This window comes from Tenrec ecaudatus, chromosome 6 (assembly GCF_050624435.1).
Source record: "Tenrec ecaudatus isolate mTenEca1 chromosome 6, mTenEca1.hap1, whole genome shotgun sequence".
NCBI lineage: Eukaryota > Metazoa > Chordata > Mammalia > Afrosoricida > Tenrecidae > Tenrec > Tenrec ecaudatus.
Window position 1 is genome coordinate 106941676 of NC_134535.1, and position 23240 is coordinate 106964915.

Consider the following 23240-nt stretch of genomic DNA (forward strand, 5'->3'; position numbering starts at 1 on the left):
AACCAGCTTCATCCTTCTCCTGCCCAGTAATAAAAAGACACACCATTTGGAGGTTAGCTTGTACTCTTCGTACAAGTTTACCTTTGTCAGTGGGATTATTCCCTGTGACCATGCAAATGCAGCTCCGAAGGCGATTTATCTCGCCCAATGCCATGCAATATTAAGTGACAGAGCTGGGATTTGAACTCTGGCCTTCTAGCCCTGCCTCCCACATGATTAACCAGCATGCTGCACTGCCTCCAAGTCACCAAATACTTCCAGGACAATGGCCTCCATTATAATTGTGTAAAAGAAGAGAGAATTTCAATGAACTTTATGTCTATGTCTAGTTGATCTTTGCTCTGTCTGCTTGCCATGCTGGTTTCTACAATGGACTTGAATCTTGGTAGAGTCAGAGGAGACACGGTCTCTGAAGTGTGGAGTGTCAGAGCAATTACAAAGCTACGCACACCCCTAGTCTGTACAGATTGCTTAGGAAGATCAGCCCTGTATGGTTTTTAGTGTTGTTGCTTTCTATCTTCTGATTACCTTTGTCACTGAAATTGATAGGAATTTTGTTAAAATGTGTGAGATGGAGAGTTATGATAAATAATTACACAGTCATGAATTTTTTTCCTTCTTGAAAAAGCTAAAAAAATAATTTTACTGTAATTGCCTAAAAAAGGTGAGGAGTTCAGTTTAGTGTCTGGAAGGTTTGTCAACGCACACCTCTGCTGTTTGTTTTTCAATCTAGGCTCCAAATCTCTGCAGTCAGCAACAAAGCCCTGCAAAATCAATATTTCGGTTCTTCGACTTCCGCGTAGGGGTGGAAGGGCAGGGTTTCTACCTTTTTAATTTGCCCCCTGATGTTTTCTAGTTTCTTGGCCCACACTTTCTGTGAGATAGGAAAAGGAGGAAAGTTTTATCAACCCCCAGTGGGTAATTTCACCATTGTGGATTTCTGCCTGTTAGTCTTTTACTGTTACACACATTCACACCTCATATATTTTGCTCTAAAAGCAGAACATCTGAGATGGTTCTCTGGTAGAAAAAGATCTCAAAGAGATGGAAGATAGATTTAATGTTGCCATTTTTGGATAATGCTGTAAATAGAATGGCAGCTGTCCTCAGATGCATAGCAGATATACAGTGCATGTGCTGAATAGAAACAGATAAAAGATTGTACTCAATTAATCCCCTTGAAAAGTAGCATTTCAGCTCAGGATTCAGTCATCCAGTTTTTAACTACAGTGCACTTCCTCTCCACCCTCACGTGATATAATCCCATTCTTTGCAGGTGACTACAGAAGGGGAATTTTCCATTGTCCTCAATGAAGATAAAAGCAATCCATGAGATTCTAGTTATTGGCCTTTAAAAAAATTCTAACAAGCATTTCAAATGTGTAAGATCTTTGCAAACACCTATTTTATATATATAACCTATTTTGTGGTGCCTAGGGGAACAAGACATTGCTCTTTCAAAAAGCTCTTTCCTGAAGAGAAGAGGCATAAACAATAATTTTGTGTAATCTAGAATATCACCATTTCTATATGTAAAGTTGCCATATATTTTGAGTTTAGTAGCAGTTAAATATTTCCAAAATCCCTTTTCTGTCTGAACTACTCTGTAATCGGTGCTGTGGTTACCCAGATGAATTAAATCAAATCCTTAAAAAGCTTTCCTCAAGAGAGCCATCATGTAAACTGATCATTACATTCAATAATAGAACAGATATTTTGAATATTCAGAAGGAACAGAGGAACGGTTGATTGTTGCTCCTGGAAGGTTTCGGTAGTAGGCTTAGAAGAGGTCAGATGTGGGCAAGATTTGGATGTCCGGGGAAGAGTGAACTAGATACATCCTGTGGTTTTTGTGAGGTGCCGTCGCATCAGTTATGCAGCAGAGAATGAAACACCGCACGGTCTTGGGCCACCGTCACAATCTTTCCTGTGCTTGAGCCCATGGCGGCAGCCACTGTGTCAGTCCATCTTGTTGATATAACTTCCTCTTTCTTCACTGTCCCTCCATTTCCCCAAGCATACTGTTCTTCTCCAGGGACTGGTTTCTCCTGACAGTATGTCCAAAGTGGGTAAAATGAAGTCTCGCCATCCTTGCCTCTAAGATGCACTGGGGCCACACTTCTTCCAAGACAGATAGCTTTGCCCTTTAGCAGTCCACTGTATTTTCATATTCTTTTCCGGCACCACAATTCAAATCCATTGATGCTTCTAAGGTCTTCATTATTCAGTGTCCAATTTCCACATGACTGTGAGCCAATGGAAAATACCATGGCTTAGGTCAGGCACACCTTTGTCCTGAAGGTCACATCCTTGGTTTTCAGTACTCAAAAGAGGTCTCGTGCAGCAGAGTGACCTAATGGAATAGCAGTGACATAGCTTCCAGGACCACAGTGACACATAAGCCACCACAGTAAGACAAGCTGACAGACGTGGTGGAATTCTGTTTTTAGCTGGATTCAAGGGAGGTAACAAGGCGTGGTGAAGCCATGCACAGCAGAATGAATGGTGGCGTCAACATTATTGGCAGTGGATTGAACTCTTGTGCTCCCTGGGTTTTTCTCCAGCTGATTTCTCGAAGTAAAGTCCCTTAGCACCACTGAAACCAGCATTTGTCTGGAACTGAATCTAGGTCTCTCTCATGGGAGGTGAGGTTTCTACCAACAAACCACCAGTGCCTCGACTTGATAAATAGCAAGGGATAGAGAAAAGAGAGTGCGGTGAGCACATTCCATCAAAAACCAAAATAAGATTGTGCAAGAACACACCATTTATTGGCAACTCTAAATTACCTGGCATTGTCTGCTCCCGGAACACTCAATGTGCATTGTAGGTAGGTATCTGGTTAGCAAAGACATGGTTATGAAAGTTTGTGGCAAGAGTAAAATATATGTGGGGTACCCTCGCCCCCAAGGGGAAAAAAAAGCTCTGCTGGGCGGAGTTTTTATCATTCACAGTTTTCCCATTAGGCTGGATCAAGCAACCTGCTCTGAGTTAGTGCACCCAGCGGCATCCTCTTAGAAGGTTCTCTCTGGCCACAGTGAATTGTTTTGTTAAAGCAATTTTACTCTGAGCTCGTTTTTTGTGATGGCTGTGAAATTTTGTTTCCTGCCCAGGAAAAGTGCCACAGAAACTGTTGTGATTTTGCGCACAACTTACAAGGACGGTGCTATGGGAGTATGAGTAGTTTTCTCATTTCAGAAAAGGTGAAATGTCAATCGACGACAACCTCATTCTGGACGTCTGTCACCTTCCCAAATGGACCAAGATGTTGACTTGTAGTGCATTTGGAGTTTGTCCCACCAGGTCAGACTGTTAATCAAGCGTTCTATCTAGAGGTCCTGTAAAGATAGCATAACTGTGTGTGACAAAAAGGGCCCGATGTATGGCAGACAGAGGACTGGTTTTGCCACCAGGACAATGCACCTGCTCACACAGCCATCTGAGTGTGCCAGTTTTGGGCAAAAACAGCATGTCCCTTTTGTCTGATACACCTTACTCACCTGATCTTGCTCCGTGCAACTTCTTTTTGTGTCCGCATAAGGCCAAGGGTGTGCAAGGATAGTGATTTGATGACATAGAAGAGGTGAAGAAAAAACCAGGGAGGTGCCGTCAGTCATCCAAACAGATGAGTTTGGAAAATGTTTCCAAGAATGGAATTGCAGATTTGACAAATGTGTTATGTGTAATGGAGAGTACTTTGAAAGTGATAAGGTTGTTTTTTTTTAAAAAAATTAAATAGATCATGATTTTTTAAAAAATTATTATTTATTTATGTATTTATTTCTGGTTCTCCCCCTCTCATATTAGAGAAGTAAACTTAGTTTTCTGACAGCATTTTACATGCTTGGTCTTTAAGAAAGTCCTGGTTACTAACCCTGGTTTCTAATCTAGAACTTCTTGTTACTGTTTGATCATATGCAATTAATAAATGGAGTCTGATGATTTCCTGTAGAATAGTACATTGCCTCATACCTAGTATGTACTGAATCAATGTATTGAATCAGGCAAACATGCTGTGAAAGACCATTTAAATAGCGAAGATAACACATTAAAGACTAAGGTGTAACTTATCGAAGCCATTGTATTTTGAATTGCCTCCTATGAATACAAATCCACAAACTAGTCAGTGAATAAGACCAGAAAAGACCCAATGACTTTGTTTTATGGTGTTGGTGAAGAGTTTTGAATCAACCATAGGTGCCAGAAAAATAAACACATCTGCTTTGGAACAAAAAGAGAAGACCTCCACTGAGAAGGACTGACTCTGAAGCTGCAACCGCAGGCTCAGACATGGCAAGGGGTGTGCGTGCAGATTGCTCCGGACTGGGCAGTGTTGTGTGCTGTAGGTAGGTGGTTGTGAACCATCTGTGAGATCCAACATGGTACATAATAAGGGCCGGAAGGGTTGCTATGTGGCTTTTTTGATTGACCTTCTTTGGATTGGGTTCCTGCCTTCGAGAATAGGAACATATCCACACTTCAGAAGAGCATTGATACTGCCATTATTCTTATGAAGTCTGCAATTTAAACAATGTAGGAAGGAGACTGGATAGTTTGAAGCTCTGTTTCTTTGGTTGTACCATTGCCCTGAACCAAAACTAGTGATCTTGACCAAAGAGTGTGTCCTTTCAGTTTAGTCTTCCCTGAAAAGAGTATTTGGACCAAATTTATACCCTAACTTATATTCTTTTTGTTGTAGGTAGTTTCTTTTTTTTTTTTTTTAACAATTTATTGGGGCTGATACAATTCTTTACACAGTTCATACATATACATACATCAATTGTATAAAGCACATCTGTACAGTCTTTGCCCTAATCATTTTTTTTCTCTTTTCTTCTTTTACATTTTATTAGGGACTCCAACAACTCTTACCACAATCCATACATATACGTACATCAATTGTATAAAGCACATCCATACATTCCCTGCCCCAATCATTCTCAAGGCATTTGCTCTCCACTTAAGCCCCTTGCATCAGGTCCTCTTTTCCCCCCCGCCCCTCCCTCCCCTTTCCCCCCTCCCTCATATGCCCTTGGTAATTCATACCTCGTTATTTTGTCATATATTGCCCTATTCGGGGTCTCCCTTCCCCCCTTCTCTGCTGTCCCTCTCCCAGGGAAGAGGTCACATGTGGATCCTTGTAATCAGTTCCCCCTTTCCAACCCACTCACCCTCCACTCTCCCAGCATCGTCCCTCACACCCTTGGTCCTGAAGGTATCATCCACCCTGGATTCCCTGTACCTCCAACCCTCATATGTACCAGTGTACAGCCTCTGTCCTATCCAGCCCTGCAAGGTAGAATTCGGATCATGGTAGTTGGGGGGAGGAAGCATCCAGGATCTGGGGGAAAGCTGTGTTCTTCATCAATACTACCTCACACCCTAGTTAACCCATCTCCTCTCCTAAGCCCCTCTATGAGGGGATCTCCATTGGCCGACACTTGGGCCTTGGGTCTCCACTCTGCACTTCCCCCGTCATTTAATATAATATATATATACACATACATATATACATATACACATATATACACATACATACACACACATATCTTTTTTTTTTTTTTTTGCATGATGCCTTATATCTGGTCCCTTGGGCACCTCGTGATCGCACTGGCCGGTGTGCTTCTTCCATGTGGGCTTATTTGTTTCTGAGCGAGATGGCCGCTTGTTCACCTTCAAGCCTTTAAGACCCCAGACACTATCTCTTTTGATAGCCGGGCACCATCAGCTTTCTTCACCACATTTGCTTGTGCACCCATTTGTCTTCAGCGATCCTATCATGGAGGTGTGCAGTCAATGATATGATTTTTTGTTCTTTGATGCCTGGTAACTGATCCCTTTGGGACCACTCGATCACACAGGCTGGTGTGTTCTTCCATGTGGACTTTGTTGCTTCTGAGCTAGATGGCCGCTTGTTTATCTTCAAGCCTTTAAGACCCCAGTCACTATCTCTTTTGATAGCCGGGCACCATCAGCTTTCTTCACCACATTTACTTGTTCACACACTTTGGCTCCAGCCATTGTGTCGGGAGAGTGAGCATCATAGAGTTCCAATTTAATAAAAGAAGGTATTCATGCATAGAGGGAGTGTTTGAGTAGAGGCCCAAGGTCCTTCCGCCACCTTAATACTTGACCTATAAATATCGACACAAAGATCTATTTCCCCAACCTCCTATATATATATGCATGTACATGTCTTTGTCTAGACCTCCATGAATGCCCTTTGACTCCTAGCTCTTTCCTCCATCTCCCTTGACCTTCCTCCTGCCCTTGTTGTAGGTAGTTTCTAAGGAGCTGCTCAGTGAATTAAAAGAGAGAGCCACCTAACTTAATTCCAGTAAAAGACTTATTAAATCAGAAAGTTGGTTTTACCTTTTTTGTTCAAAAAAAAAAGTTCTACATTAACTAAACTCATTTTAGAGAACTGTATTTTTTTCCACTTACAGTACAAAATGGCAAATTATAGTGTATGCACTCCCTAAAATTCACATAGCATTTAGAAAGGAGCCTGCGCAGCCTTGAGATCTCCTTCGAAAATCAGGAAGTGGAAGAGTGGCGAGTGGGTTGATCCTTTGATTGTGCAGTCGTGTGAGTCTGGTGCATTCTAAGGAACACCTGATGACTGTTGAGATCCTGTGGGCCAAAAAATTTTTTAAATGCCAGAGATTTGCGTTGAAGTCATGGATGAAGTTTGCATCCTTCAGAGAAATGTGTTGGTACTGAGTAAAGGAAGGAGTACTTCTCTCTAAAGCTAGTCGTTATACCATGAATAATGAGTCTTTCTTTGCAAAGCACAGAAAGATTGACATCCTGAAAGTAGAGTGGGACCACAGTGAAGGAATGTTGATGGCAGATTCCAGAGCACAGCCCTTTGATACTCCTTCCTCTCATGACAAAATCTAACTGCTGTTTTCACTGTACATTAATTTTGATATCATTTGGAAGTAATATCATGCATGACTCTGGAGTCTCTCAATGCAGACAGCTCTCTTACTCTTTCCCCTGCATGTCTTTGCTTTGTATCCCTTGCTAATCTGGTAACCAGCCACTTATCAGACTGATTATTTTGTCATTGAAACTGTAAAAGCCTATGGCAGGTAAACCTATGGCAGGCAGATGGTCTTCCCACTAGGTCAGCTGTCTCAGATGTGTCCCCCCCCCCCCCATGCTACAGTGTGGTCAGGGAAAATACGCACACCAAGAAAAGAGCCCAGATCTTACAGTTCTAAATTTAACAGAATGTATTTGCTAACACTTTTAAAAGTTGCCTTAAGACCAGTTCATTAGGGAAGCATCTTTTATAGAGCATGAAGGGAAAGCGAAGCAGAGGAAACGGGTGTTGGAAAGAGAGCTGGGGGCGCCACAACAGATTTCCAGCACTCTGGCTTGTGCTTTCTGTCTTTGGTGGATCCTTTCTCGGGGTGGAGGGTGTTGTGGGGGAGGGGAGGGGAGGGGAGGGCGGCAGAAATGCCCCCAAGCTATTGGTTGTTTTCTGCTTGTTCTCATAACAGCCTGAGGGGCGAAAAGTGCTTGTTTAAGCACTAATATATTCCATAAAAACTAACAATTATGGCAAGGTTTCTAAAAAGAAAATTACATTAAAGATGAATGAGGTTATATTGAAATAATTATGTTTTAAGGTGTGCAACATTAAAAGATATTGAATAGAATATTGACTGTTTTGTGGAACTAGCAATAATGAGATTCCTGTCACCTAATCTTACAATAATTGGGTTATTACTATGCAAATGGAGGTATTACTTTAAAAAAAAGTAAGGAAGCAAGACAGATCCTTGAGGCAGTCCTTTATCTCGTCCTAAAGCTGAGCTGTCAGTTCTCTTTCGACAGGAGATCCTTTTCCAAACAATTTTGAGACGTTCATTTCAGTCTTTCCCTCTGAAATTCCACTATACTATTTTTTTCAACTACCATAGTGTTTAGTGGTTTCATATAAATGTATATATATATATAAAACATGGAACCCAAAGGAAAAATGAACTGTGCAATTGTTCCCCACCCTCTTTTTCCAAAATAGAAAAGGGGAGTGAGTTTTCCCGCCAAAGATGCAAGCTGGAGCCCTTATCTGCACTTGCCACACGGCTGTCTATGGTCGCGTGCTGTCAGGTGGCGCCCACCCATGTGAAAGCCAACAGGTAATTTTGGGTTAGCACACCTCATAGGCTATCTTTATAGTGGAGGAAGTGATTCCATCTGCCCTCAGTCATACTCAAATCAATAGCCCATACAGTGCTGTCAAAGACCAGCTTGTGGCATCCATCAAATGGCTAGAATTCTTTGGGACGACTGCTATTTTAGTTCATGACTCAGGTTAATCACCTGTGTGCTCAACAAGGAGTGCTACTTGCAATTGTTGCCTGCTGAGACTTTGGGTAAATGACAATTACATTTCCTGGGAATGTTGTATGATTTCCATGTACTTCTAGATATATGCACTACTTACTTGATATGGAGTGAGAGGAAATCATACTTTAAAAGTTTTCTAGTGTTCCTACACAGTCGACATCAAGAAAAGTGTGGATGGACCCTTATGAAACCTTCCAATCATTGTTTAAAATTAGTTTGAATGATTTTTGGTGGTGCCACCAGACTAATCAGAGCAAGTCACTTTGAAGAAATCATCATTGACAAATTTCGGCCAAATACTTTTGAGTTCAGAACTCAAAGTTCATAAAATGTCATAGTTGTGTTTTAGAGAGCTGATAGATGTCCTCAGCAAATGCTCTTTTACCTTCTGTGTTTCCGCAGTTCTTAAGGGAGGACTCAGAATGACGAGTCTATACAATAAATTCATATCATTCTCTGTTATGTAGATAAGTCTTAGGATAAATATCTACGTATATATACAAATTGTCTGCTCTATTATAAGTCACAAATTGCTGAACACCAATAAACTTTCCAACTAACTTATACAAAATTTATTAATTTTAAATCTTTACATTTCTGTGGTCCTTCGGTTGGCTTGGAAAAGCAACACCTATGAGTGACCTTTATTTGATCTTTGTGAAAAGGATATTTGGGAAAGTCCAGCATACAATTAGGATGAGAATAAGGTATACTGTTGTGATAAATAACTTTAAAATTTCCTTTGCAAGGTCGGTAGTGGATTTAGGCGATCCTTCAGCGCAGCTGTCCACCACATGCTGACTCGGCGGTTTCTGTTGCTTCACTCTTCTGGCATTACACTATCAAAACCCGCTGTCCTGCTCTCCCATGCAGGGAAGAGCCGTGTGGGGAGTGGAGGCCTGAAAAGCACATGCTTTGTTCCAGAATCGACAACAACGCCCCTCTTCTCATTCTGCACTAGAACTAGTCCAGTGGTCCCTCCTAATCTCGTGGGAATGGGGATGGATAGAGGAGCACCGGACACCAATTTACATTGTATTATCACTCATATCCAGTATTGATTTATTCCACTTTCTGTGACTGCCTCTGAAATATGCAATAACCACCTACGCTAAGGGGATGACACTAAAGGAAGGGGAGCGGTGCGTGGCTTTCATGAAGAACAATAGGCATTTTACTTCCAGTCGTACGGGTGTCCATTTGTCTCGATTTCCATGTAATAGTCTTAGGTTTATGGAACAGGTTTCACCTTGATTAAGGTCACTGTGAAGTCAGCATTTCCAGGTGAAATTAAGTTGCAACTGTGGCCAACCAGTAATGCAAACATTGCCTAAAATGCCCTTTGTTCATGTTTGGTGAGGGTTGGTGACGTTTAATGCAGTCAACAATTTGCCGAGTTAGAAAAAGATTGATTTGGTTGGCAGAAGAGAGAAACATTAGAATCAGTACATTTGCCCAATTACGCCAATAGGATTGGGCGAGAAATAAAGTTCACCTGTTAGAAATAGCAAATTCTTATTACTTTAACAAATAAAGCTGTGGAGTTGGATAATCAGTGTTTAACAGCACCCATAAGAGTCTGACATCTTACTGGACTATCATCTGCTGGGAAACAAAAGAACAGATACACTTGACTTAGAGGAGAGGAACGTTTTACTACTAGATTGCGTTGTCCAACTTAATTGACAACCAGTGGTCGATTAGGCAAGGGATGACAGATTTAAGAGAAAGGGCATCACAGTCATGGTCTAAAAGAACATTTCTGATTTATCTTTAAGTAGAACATCGTCAGTGATGGGGGTCACATCCATGTTGCCCTTAGATGCCACTGACTCGGTTCCGACCCATAGACATGCTAGGTGTGACAGTAGGAAGCACAGCTCAGGCCTGCACCATCCGCATATCTGTTCATACTTTTAACCCCTTGTTGCAGCCACTGGGTGAATCCATCTTTTCAAGGCTCTTTCTCTTTTTTGCTGGGCCTCTGCTGTGCATGGTGCCCCCTAGCTATTGGTCCCTCCTGACATGTCCAAAGGATGTGAGGTAATGTCTCAAAATTCTTGCCGCTGAGCAGTTTTCTGGCTCTACTTCATCCAAGACAGATTTGTTTTTGGTTTTGTGTTGGCAGTCCATAGTCAAGAAGCATAATTCAAATGCACTGATTCACCTTTGGTCTTACTTATTTGATGGCCAATATTCATATGGGTATGATAGCACTGAAAAATAAACCATGATGCAGGCACACCTTAGCCCTCAAAGTAACTTTCTTGCTCTTCATTAGTCTAAAGAGGTCTGTGCAGCAGACTTACCCAAAGGAAAATAATTAGGATTTTGAAAATGCATTGTGTTTTGTCATCAAGCGGCATATAGCATTTGATTAGAATTATTTTTTGATGACAGTAGTCATTGATGTTCAATGCTTAGATTCATTAATTCGTTAAGGATTTAAAGTGGAAATATTATATTATATTCTTATTTACTTCTGTTAACTGGGATAACTGTATAAAAGGCACTGCCCTGTGTGCAATTTGGCTACCAGTTAATAAAAGTCAGATGGGATAATGACTTGTTTATTGCTTTTTATTTATCCAGCCCTTAAGTTAATCAGTATGGTTTCCTGCCATCCGAATAATTGTGAATTCATGGATCTAGACTAATTTGATGGCGGTTGATCTTCTAAATATCTCATCCTAATCTTGACATTGACTCCTGCGTCTTTTGACATGACCCCAATCATCTCTTGTATCCTCCTTCGTGTCTGGGATATGTTGTAGGCTCATCATGTGCATCTCCTACTAGAGAGAATTATTCTAGAAGCTTTGTTTTGGTGTTCCTACATGGGATGCTCATTGCTCTTGGCTGGTCCTTATTTCTAGGTATTTTCAGTAGACCAAGCTATTTTATGTGCTTAAAGATTTTACTTCTTCTACTCACATATAAATTTGGGGCTGCCAAATTTATTATCAAAACAAAGGTATTTAATAGTATCCTAGAATGTGTGAGATCTTCCCTATATTTAAATAGAACCACATTTTACCCATGGAAAGTCTCATATTCTTGCAATCAACTTTATGTATATAGTTAAGATATTTCTGATCTTAGTATTTCTCTGACTTAATGCTGTGGCTCAGGTCTTCTTTGAGAATAGATGCTACTTTTTTTTTGCATTTGTTACTGATTATCCAAGCTGTTATACCTTACTCCCTCTACAGTCTCTTTTCCATTTTAAAAATGTCACTTCATCTTGATCATCATCTACCAATCATTATCTGGCGTCTCTTCCTCAGAGGTTATCATATGGCATTATAGTGCTGGTATGTAAGTGTGTGTGTTGTTCTAAACAGAAATCATTTAAAGAAAAATAAGTGAGGAAATATTAGGATGGCTGTCATCATTTTACTGTTTTCTAATATAGCTCACACCATAAGCTTAAATGGATAAATAGCAAAGTCCTAGAGACTGACAGCCAAGTAAATGTTGGGTGATGAAACTCAGAATGCTGTAGCATTTGTAACATTCATTTGTTCAGGAGTCCCTTTGGGGGCTGAACTTAAACTCAGATAAATTCTCCCTTCACTAATATACCCAGAGGATAAACCCCCCTACTCTCTGGTTAGGAAATGACTCACGGGCACCGGCAGCTCCTCCTACAGCTGGGGGGGGGGCTGGATGGCACAAAGGGCAAATGCTCTGTGACTAGCTGAAACTAGGAACCCACCCAGAAGCACTTTGGAAGACAGTCTGCTGATCTGCTTTGAAAACCCCATAGAGCAGGCCCACTCTGCATACGTGGGAGAATCAGAAATGACATGACAGTGAGTGAAAACTCATAACTGCAGGAATGGAGAAAGAGAGAGAGAGAAACACGGACAGCCAGATAAAGACAGATGGATCCCAGAACTGTGTTCAGCGTCCCTGTGGCACCACAAACTTTGCAGATGGATAGCTTCTTACAGTGGTATATTTTCAGCGGTGTTAGATGTGGAAAAAGGATTAGAGATGGCGTTAGGAGCTGTTGAGTTGTCTCTGACTCAGGGCGACCCTCTATGCAACAGAAGGAAACCATCCCTGGTCCTGTGCCATCTCCTCCCTTGTTCTTATCCTTCAGCCCACTGATGCATGCCCTATGGCAATCCATCGTCTGCCCCTCCGTGTTACCAGCACGCTCTCCTTCTCTAGGGTCTGAATGCTCCTGACAACAGGTCAAAAGTAGATGAGAAAAGTCTCACCATCCTTGCTTCTAAGGATCGTTAATTTTGATAATAGTACATCTACGTGGCGGGTTCTGTCTTTAGCTACTTTTATTCATCTTTTATCATTTTATTTATTGTCTTTTTCTTTGAGATGTGATTCTCAAATCATAAAAGATTCCCCTCCTTTAAAATGCACGTTTCATTAATTTTAAGGCTATTCACTCAGTTATCCAATTACCCATACTATCTAATTTCAATACAATTTCATCCACTCTGAAAGAAACCCTGTGCCCATTGTCAGCAACTCTTGGTTCCATGCGTCTCCACCCATTTATATCCTTTGATAAACACTTAGGTACTTTCTGTGTCTGAATTTGTCCAGTCTGGACATTTCAAATACATGGACTCTACAAGATGTAGCTTGTGTGTCTATCTTCTTTTACCTACCATTATGTTTTCAAAGTCCCTCTGTATTGTCCTATGTGTTAGAATTTTATTTTTCATAGATTAATAATATTCCATTGTACAGATATACTACATTTTGTTTATTCATTAATTGATGGACTATAGGGTTGTGTCCAAAATGGTTTTAACCATTTTTTGATTATGAAAATGTCATTATAATATCCTGACTCTCATTATGAATAGTCTTTTGGAGGCTCTAAGACTAACCAGATAGTTAAGATATACAACCTATTATTGAATCATTTCTTTTATTGAATCATACCTGCCATCAAAGACGCTGTTTGCCAATGTAAAGAAGTATACTGGTCACCTAGAGCATTTTCAGAAGGAAATTTGAAAAAAAAACCCCAGCCAAATTTAGCAATAAAAAGAGTTGTGTTTTACGCAGTTAGACATTACAGGTAAGGCGGATTGCTGAGGCCCCTGTGTTGAGTTCATTCAGCTTCTCCCTCTAGTTTCCTAAGCTCCATCTTCTTGTATATGTGAACACTATTAAGTTGAAATACCAGATGTCACTAGTTTCAAGTCTGATATTCACAGAGAAAAAGACCATTACTTCAGGGGTCCTCTCTTAATAACAAATAATAGTTTTCTAGAAGCAAATTTCACTCCGGTTTCATGACCCACACTGCCAGTTGCTCATTCCTGGATTAAATCCACGTTTTTGAAAGAGTGTATTCCATTGATTGGATTATTAGACTTGGATACCTCAGTGCATCACTGTCAGGGAGGATGGAATTACCATGGATGTCTCACATTTAGCAGGACCGAAGCCTGAGGGTGGAGATAATGCCTTCCACTGACACTGACTAGCTCTTACTTGGTAGGAAAGGGATGGGCAAGTTCGTCAGAAGAAACACCACAAGCTCTATTATTACATCTTTGGACTTATGTTTTGTGTGGTGTTTTCATTTTTTAAAACTCTAGTATTTGAGCAAATCAGGAATTTACAGCCACAGTTTTATGTAAACTAATAAAACTTCCAAAATAGTGAGATTTAGTTGTAAAAATATTTAAACCATTGTTAATTTTGCTAATTAAAAATTATACTGAGTATAAATTATATGAGTAGCCTAGTGTCATTGTATTATACTTCTGTATGAGTTCAATTAAAAGCAGATTATGTGAAGTATTATTAAACTTCCCCTTAACCTGTCATCTGAGTTACACATTTTCTCTCATTCTCTTGTTTCCCTGTTTCTCCTGGCGGCCCTTTCTTTGCGGAGCGGACTAGGCTGAAGCACAGGAAGAGCACTGACCTTCATGTCTGAGATGTCGTTTGCCCTTCTCTCCACCTATTTGAACCTTTCTTTTTTTCTTCAAACTAAGCCAGATATACACTCTGTGAAGTCTTTTCATAACCAGCCCCTTCTGGGAGTGTTTTTTCTTTTTCCTCTGAAATTTGTTCAGTATTGTTTTTTGATCAAGTCAAATCATCTGTTCTTTCTGATGATTCTTAGACTCCACTCTTTAGCTATTGTTTGAATGTCATGTATTACTGATTATGGCCTTTTTGAAGATAAAGACCTTCAGTACTTTAATTGAGGAGCCCCTGCAAAGTTTTTACGTTTTGTTCAGTTATCTTGGAAAGGGAAGTTTAATGAGTCTCTAATAAATTAAAATACACATAAAAGGAACTCACATTTTTTGAGCACTTGTTAGGTGCCCAGCACAGAAAACAAACATTTCAAAGCTATTTGTGTTAAGGTCCCAAAATGTCTCTAAGTCTCCATCTTTAGATTGCTTTCTTCTCTTTGGTTTTTATTGTCAGGAACAATAGTCTACCAGTTCTCATAAAGGACACTGCACCTTCAGGTTTGAATGGATCCTGATTGCCTCAGCCACTGAGAGAGAGGCATTTTCTCTTGACGGGTGGTGGGAATCCCCCATGTGTATTCCTCATATACTCTTTCATAGACTATGGGCATGGGTGACAAGCTCATCTAACCCCCAATTTCTGAGAATAAGAGTGGCATGATCTTTTGATGAGATGCTAAGTAGACAATTGTTCCAGTAGCTATTATCTTTAATTTACACAAAATACCTGTATGAGAGGTTAAGAAACATACTCAAAACCATACAGATGTGATGATCCTACCCATTTAGGAGTCTATACTTTTAACTGTGGAAACCACATTTGAGTATCAAGACTTAGAATAAAAATAACTTTTGACGTGTGGGCCATATTTTACTTTCCATAACACCGCTCTTCATTTACTCAGTACCTCTACTTCCTTATTTACATAATCTCCTCATGTCTACAAAATCAGGAAAGAATTCTTTGTCTGACATGATAAACCTAGAACACAGCCATGAAACTCTTTATGGAGCCTCCGTTTATTCTGACGAACCTGGGGCCACCTAGTTCTGTGTTCGGTGGTGCTCCGTTGAGTAGCTGCACGTCCTTCATAGGGGGTGTCCTAGTTGCCATGTTTCCTTGCCCACCTCTGTGCCTTTGAACAATTTCATAGTTCTTTCCTACTGTGTCTCTAAAGACTACTTATCTTCAAAAATTTTTCAGATGTGATTTTTCTCAGTGTGGAGATATTTTCCAATGGAAAGTTGATTGGACACTACAATTGTCTTCTTGCTGTCTGCTGCGGACAATGTAAGTTGAAGATTCACGAGAAGGTGACTTGGGCAAGGCTGAGGTCTCTCAGTAGAATTATCCTTGGATTTCCTGGGGAGAATAATACTATTGAGCCACCTAAGCCGTGGATGCTGCAGGCTTGGTTCTTAGAGCTCCTGAGGTGAAGGTGTAAGAGTTTCATTAGCTCGAGCTTCTTCCAGGATTCATTGTCTGCCCTGCCTTTGCTCGGACCTGCCAGGAGGCCCTGTTCTTCAGGTTCTACTTGCCCTGACTGTGCTTGAAAGACCACCCACTGCCTTACTACGACTCGGAATTCTTCATCTCTTTCCCAAGGTTTTCATATGTCTAAGATGAGTTTTCTATAACATTTTGCATCATTGTATTTCGGACTATTAACTTCTTATACAGTTACTGACATGCAAACATACATTGAGTTGTAACAGCCACTTTCCTGGTGTTCTGGAAGGTATCCTGTTTTTTTATTGCTTTCTCTGTTAATGACTTTTCCAACTTTGATGTAGTTAGATCACAGCTATAAAATTTAATGACTTTGTTTGCTCCACATCATCTAACAAAAGTACATTGCAGATATTGCTCAATGATATATTTATTTAATTTGACTTAGCAAACAGTGCGTTTAAACAGTCTAGAACTCTAATACTAAGAGGAAGGAGTTTATGCTCAGAAGCAGAAGCAGCTAAGATACTGCCCCTATGATACACTTTTACTTTCACCCAAGATGTGTTAGACAAGATAAAGTGGAGTAGCCTTGCTCACAAATCAATTTGTTGCTCCTCTTTCCTTTATTCAATCTTTAATGCATCAACTCAAAGCTTATTTGGGGATTACTTTTCTGTTCTTAAAATGTAGACTTTGCTTTTTGCCGCATCTACTGTGAGCATGAAGTTCATTCTCAGCAACCAACTGGCGACATGCCAGAGAAAGTCGACATTTCCCTGAAGGGGCTCACGGTCATCATGAAGGAACCCTGCGGAGGGACTTCAGTCACATCACTGTAGATGTCAGCTTCCTTGGAAAAAAAGAAGAGGCCTTGAGTTGACAAATGGTGGGGAAATAGAAAGGAACGGGCTATTGTCCTCGCTGTCTGCAGTCACGCACAGACATGATCAAGGGTGTTACACTGGGCTACCAAGACAAGGTGACATCTGTGTGTGCCCACTTCCCCATCAACGTGGGTATTTCGGAGAATGGGTCTCTTGTTGAAATCTCTCACTTCTTGGGTGAAAAATACATCCGGAGGGTTCGTATGAGGACAGGTGTTGCCTGTTCCGTTTCTCAAGCCCAGAAAGATGAGTTAATTCTTGAAGGATACGACATTGAGCTGTTAGCAAATTCAGCTGCTTTAATTCAGTGAGCCACAACAGTTAAAAACAAGGATATCCGAAAGTTCTGGGGTGGTGTCTGTGTGTCCGAAAAAGGAACAGTTCAGCAGGCTGATGAGTCAGGTCTAAAGGGTGTCCAGCGACAGTCTGGATGGTTCCTTTAGACTACTCTGTGATGCTTTGATCCAATCCAATAGAGTTTATGTAATGGAAAAACATGTAGAATTTGGTGTATTCTCAGGATTTGTGTTTCTAATCATCAGAAAACATGCTTCTAATTAGGAATAATAACTTTGAAGTATAAAGAGTGTTGAATTTTTGCGGTGTTTCATCCAAGCTAGATATCATATCATTCACCTTGATCCTGGGCTCGAAAAAGAAGGGTTTTCCAAAGAAAAATATATAGACTGTCTTCCTGTTAACAGTTTATGGTCTAATTTGAAGCTATTTGGTCTGTTGATGCACTGGTTTTCAACTGGGAAATTATAATTTCACCTATAGGACATGAACAATATCATAGAGCTATATCTATTTTGTTTGAGTGTTTAAAAAAGCAAAACAAAACCCACAGAGGTTCCTGAAATAGCAAGGGGAATTTACAAGGCAAAGTTGTGAAGAATGGTATGAACCTTTATCTTCTATTTTGATTTTAGCTGCAATCTTGGGGATTTCATTGCTTTCCCCCCTGAAACTCCTGATCTAGGAGGCAAACAAAGACATAAAGTTTTCATCCGCTGTAGAAATGCTTCTGAGGTCCTATGTGAAGTAGAGATCCTTGAAAACCAGACAATGGGAAGGGTAAACTTCTGTTCACAAGAGAGTTTCATAGGCAAGTGGTAAGAACACCTTAGTGCCCACGTGGATACCAGTCCTGCAGGCTTTTCTATTTACCGAGTCTGGGAGTGTGCTCATTCTCTCAGGTTAAAAAGCTGGACACATTGCCAGCTCTATAACTTTCTTTTTCTTTCCAATTCAGGTACTGTACTGTCAGAGTGTTAAGCACCTTCATTCTCTTCTTGTTCGTCCTCTTATCACTGGTGTGACCTCAGGCAGGAGGGTAGATGCTCCCTCGGTCTGTGATGGTGCCCTGTCATTGGACCAGTATGCTGGGCTGGTAAGGAAGGGCATGCGGGCTCTCACTTTGAGACACAACTTTAGCAGTCAGCCTCGGCTAGTATCAGGTCAAGGACCACAGGTTAGTTTGTGAGCCAAGTGTTTCCTTGGGAGAAATCCCAGACATATCCCTCATTGGAGACCCAAGAATTCAGAGCTAACAGGGCATTGGCTGGCTGTCCAAATACAAATCATGGCTAAGTGGAGGCAATTTAAAGATTTTATCAAACTAAAACCTAGTCTTACGCAAACAGAAAGGTCTTATAGATTCAGAGTTGTGCAATTTTTGTTTAGGGATGAGAGTAATATTGGGATACCTTTCAGAAAAAAAGGAGATGAATAAAAATATTAAGAAAATATGTAATGGATCTGAGCCGAAAGAAAAGAAACTTTGTTATTTAATTACAGGGTCTGACTGTGAATTGATGTAGAGAAAGAATTCCCCGTTCCTTCACTTGGGAGTATAGAACATTATTTTATTATTTTAGTCATTCAGCGCTACCTATACGATAGAGGCTAGAGGTGTGAATTAAAAATGTTAAATTAAAAACGTTTCATTAAAATGTTTTGGGATATGAGGATTGCCTCTTTCCTGCACTCAAGTGTTTTTGCATTGTAACAGGAGTGAAAACGGCATGATAGGAGAAACATTGTTACGTTTTTCAAGTATGTTACTTTTCAGTACCCTGAGTGTAGAGGGAAAGGCCCACTGATGCACCATGAAAAAGAACATGCTAACCTTTACAATGTAATTTTTTGAGCCTCCGTGGGTCAGTGTCTGGAGTAATACCGCTGGTTAGGTCATTTTCTTGTTATCTGCTGCTGATTTTGGCAAGTGAGTAAGTTTAAACCCCCGTGTCCTGGATAAATTCCAATGTAGATGAGTGATGATATTCCATCTGCCATGTTCTTATTTTGCCTTCCATAAGGAAGTGACGCATAATTATATTCAAAAGCTGATTGTTAACACATCTTAGATAAGTGTTAATATAGCTGTTCCTTATTGTGTAGTCCAGTGTCATCAGACTTCCGTTTGAGACACAGCTTTGCCATCCACTCACCTCTTGTGACATTGTGCGACTTAACTCTACCACAGCCATTGTTTTCATCCGTAAAATGTGGGCACTGCTCTAAGTAATTGCGAAGGGCACTTGCACATTTAAAACTGATGGTTCACACGCTTGAAAATTTAAAAAGAAAACCAAAATTTTGCTCAGATAGCAAAGGCTTTTAGTGTTTTCATTAAGTTTCAAGCATCAGCAGACACATTCTTTTAAAATTTAGCTTTAAAAGGAGTCTAATGTATGTATCAAATAAACCAAATGTTGGTGTTTTGAACTAATCAAAGTTGTTTTTATATTTTTCCCCGGACCAGCCTAATCCTTACTCGTTAGGTGTTCTCTCAGTAGAAATGGGAATGCATGTGTAGTAGGTGGGGATAAAAGAGAGAAAGCATAGCTATCATCTTCATGACTACATTTTTCCCTGAAGTTTAAATTCTTAATTTAGTGATGAGTGGAAATCACTTTTGTAATTAGTGGAAACATTCACTAGGTTATGACACTGTTTAGCACAGAGTTCATTCAAACTGGTAGAATAACACCAATGGAGAGAAAAAAAAAGAGCCAAAAATTCAAACTCATTGTTATCCAGTCAATTATGATTCACAGTAACCACAGAGGATAGATTGGAACTGCTCTGTGGGCTCCTGAGACTGTAGTTTTTTTTTTTTATGGTAGTAGAGTGTCTGGTGGCTTCAAACTGCTGACCTTGTGGGTAGTAGTCCAAGGTATGAGGTACCACATCATCAGGGATCCAGTGGTTAACATGTATTGCAATATAATTTAATGCTTAGAGGAACCACTAAACAAACTATACAGAAAGATATATTTTAAATACTATTGATAAATCAAAATGGAATTCTAAAAAATGTTAAAAATGTAACCCACAGGAAAGCAGCAAATATAAAATAGAGAATTGAAAAACAGAGAAAACCAATAAATGGAGACATAACATTAACAAATTAAATATAAATGATTTACATATCACAAACACTGAGATTATCAGACTTGGTCTCCACAGTTGATAGAGCAACTAGAGAAAGAAAACTCAACAAAGCTACAGGGGTACTCAACAGCACCCTCAAAGAAAATGAACTAGTTGACTTTCACATGGTACCTGACTCCCTAAAAGTCTCTGGAATTCGATCGACAGTATACCCCCAAGTGAAACAAACGTCAAGCATTTTAGAACATTAAAATAATATGGACTAGACTTTTTACCACAATGGGACTAGACAAGAGATCAAAAATTAAAAAGATAGACAAATATCTGAACAGTTGGAAACCGAATAATGCATGTTCCAAATCATCTATGGGTCAGAGAGGACGTTACCTTATTTTTCTAGGATCTTTAAAGTGGAAGTTTAAAAGACTTGTTTGAGGTTTTATTTCTTTTCCTGTCCACATTTAGTGCTTACTGCATTAGCTCTGTTCCACAGTTGGTTTTTTTTTCTTTTCAGATTTTGTACTTGTATCTTTTAGAATTCTAGCATGATTAGCAAAGACTAGGCCACCCAAGCGACCATTATATGAAACATAGTATGTCACTATGAGCATCCGGTGGGAAAGAAAGGGATAGTGTGGGCAATTCTGCACACATCAGCTTTATCCCTGAAACAAAATAGACCAATCTTGAAGAAACTTGAGCACCTCATGTGTTATGAAATAGACAAGTTGAGTAACCTACAACTAATAAGCAAATTGACTTCATAATTTAAAATATCACAAAAAAGAAATCTCTAGTCCCAGATAGTTTTCCTGAGGAACTCTTCCAAATATTTTAAGGAAGAATTAACACTGAATCTACACAATCTCTCAGAAAATACAAAAGGAGGAATACTTCCCATTCACTTTATGAAGGCTGTATTACCTTATGCACAAATGCGACAAATTATTAAAAATAAATGTATACATTAACAAATAGAATTCAGAAATGATTATTTATATACCATTTCCAAGTGTGGTTCACCTAATGCAAGGCTTTTTTAACAGTTAAAAAATAATCCATAAAACCCAACATTAATAGATTAAACGTAAAACTAAGCCCACTATCATTGAGTCACTTCTGACTCATAGGGATCTTGTAAAAGTTTTCTGAGCTGTACATCTTTATGGGAGCCGACACCCTCATCTTTCGATGCTGGAGTTGCTGATGGTATGGAACCACCAACCTGTGGTCAGCAACCCGATACCTAACATACAGTGTAACCAGACATCCTTAGCAGACTACAACAGAAAAATCACAGGATCATATAGATTGATACAGAAAAAAACATTTGATGACATTCAGGACTCATTTATGATTTCAACGGCCTGAAAATAGGAATCGAGGAAAACCTCCGCTTGATAAAGGACTTATGCAAAAACGTACACCTAAAATGATACTTTATTGTCAAAAACTTCCTTCCTAAGATGAGGACCCTCTTGTATTCAGCCTGGTGTTCTGCCTTTCTGCACTGACTGGCACTCTGAGAGGGAAAGGTACAGTGTGCAGGTTGGAAAGCAAGAAATAAAATCATTCCTATTTACAGGTGATGTGATCATCCATGTAGAAAATTCCAATAAATTAAAACAAGAACAACAAAACTCTTGAAGTTAAAAAGTGAGATTAATAATGTTGTAGAATACAAGCTCAGTACTATAGGGAAAGGCAAAGAGTTCTTAAACGTTTCTACTAAAAGCACAGTCCATAAAAGGAAGCATTTCTAAATTAGACAGCTTCAAAATGTAAACCAAAAAAGTTATTTACTCTATAACAGAGGATGAGAAGACAAGTTACAAACCTAGGAAAAATTATCCGTAAACCGCATATTCCAACAGGGGACTAATATAAAAATTAAAAACATCTCAAATTTTATGATAAAATATAAACCATCCCATTAGAAAATGGCCAAAAGAGAAAACAAACAGGAAGAGACATTTCACTGGAGATCACAGACAGTAGACAGCAAATAAATCTCACTGCCATCAGGTCAATTCTTATTCGTAATGACCCCATAAGGCAGAGGAGAACCACCCTTTTGGGTTTCTAAGACTGTAACGCTTTATGGGAACAGAATGCTTCATCTTTTTCCCATGGATAGGAACCTACCCTGCAGCTCACTGTGCTACCAGGACTCTTGGGTAGCAAATAAGCATCTAAACATAAAATAAAAATAAAACCACAATGATAAGTCACTGCACATCTATCAGACTGGTGTGTGTAAATATCATATACATACATATTTATGGCAGCACAAAAAACTAGTAAGGCTGCAGAGAAATGATTTCTCGCTACCAGCAGGAATATAGCATAGTACAACCGCTCTATAACACAAAACCAAAATGAAACAAAACATGCAACTATCATACAACACAGCAATCTCATACCTAGGCATTTATTCCAGAGAAAGGAAAAGTTATGTTTAGACAATAACATGTCTGCAAATAGTTATAGCCACTCTGTTCATAAAAGCCCCAAACCTGGAAATGAGACAATGTCCTTCGGTCAGTGAATGGTTAAATACCCTACACCATGGCTCACTGTTCAGTGATAAAAACATACATGCTCTGGATACATACACCGACTGGGCTGCATCTTCAGAGTATTACACGGAGGGTTTGCTTTCACTTACATAACATTCTTGGCCTGAAGAAAGGGTGAACAAGTTAGTGTTTGCTGGGATTGAAGAAGGAGGTGGAAGTGGAGGGGCAGTAGTGGGTTTGGCTGTAAAAGGGATCTTCGCGGTGATGGAAATGTTCTGTATCTCAGTTTTGTCAATATCAATATACTACCTGTGATTTTGTACTGGGGTTTGGCCATGTGTTAACACTGAGGGAGGTTGGGGAAAGAGTACATGGTGCGTTTCTGCATTATTATTTACAACTGCATCCGGATTTACAATTAACTCAGACTCAAAAGTTTGATCAATATAACATAATAACAAAAATAAATCTCTAATGGTTTCCAGGCACAGAATAAGACCCTGATTATTTCGTTGGCCTACAGACTATTATGATGACATGTCTGTCCTGCCACTCTCTCTCTCTGACACACGCATAGAAAGCTACATCCTTTTCAGCTATTCCTGGACATGCTCAGAAAGTCCTACTTCAAGGCCTTTGAGATTTT

The 23240-nt window shown here is 39.7% G+C and overlaps 1 protein-coding gene across 2 annotated transcripts in view; it reads left to right on the forward strand.

Moving 5' to 3' along the window:
* SOX5 (SRY-box transcription factor 5) overlaps positions 1-23240 on the forward strand; it is a 1186854-nt gene that overhangs the window by 145526 nt on the left and 1018088 nt on the right. The window lies entirely within an intron of this gene.